Here is a 364-nt window from a genome sequence, read left to right as displayed (position 1 = left end):
TTATGGCAGAAAGTGAAGAGGAACTCAAAAGCCTCTTGATGAAAGTGAAAGTGGAGAGTGAAAAAGTTGGCTTAAAGCCCAACATTCAGAAAATGAAGGTCATGGCATCCGGTCCCACCACTTCATGGGAAATAGATGGGGAAACAGTGGAAACAGTGTCAGACTGTATTTTTCTGGGCTCCAAAATCACTACAGATGGTGACTGCAGCCATGAAATTAAAAGACGCTTACTCCTTGTAAGGAAAGTTATGACCAACCTAGATAGCATATTCAAAAGCAGAGACATTACTTTGCCAACAAAGGTTCATCCAGTCGAGGCTATGGTTTTTCCTGTGGTCATGTATGGATGTGAGAGTTGGACTGT

The sequence above is a fragment of the Bison bison genome, unplaced genomic scaffold, assembly GCF_000754665.1.
Source record: "Bison bison bison isolate TAMUID 2011002044 unplaced genomic scaffold, Bison_UMD1.0 scf7180017864163, whole genome shotgun sequence".
Taxonomy (NCBI): Eukaryota; Metazoa; Chordata; class Mammalia; order Artiodactyla; family Bovidae; genus Bison; species Bison bison.
This window is presented reverse-complemented; position numbering follows the sequence as displayed.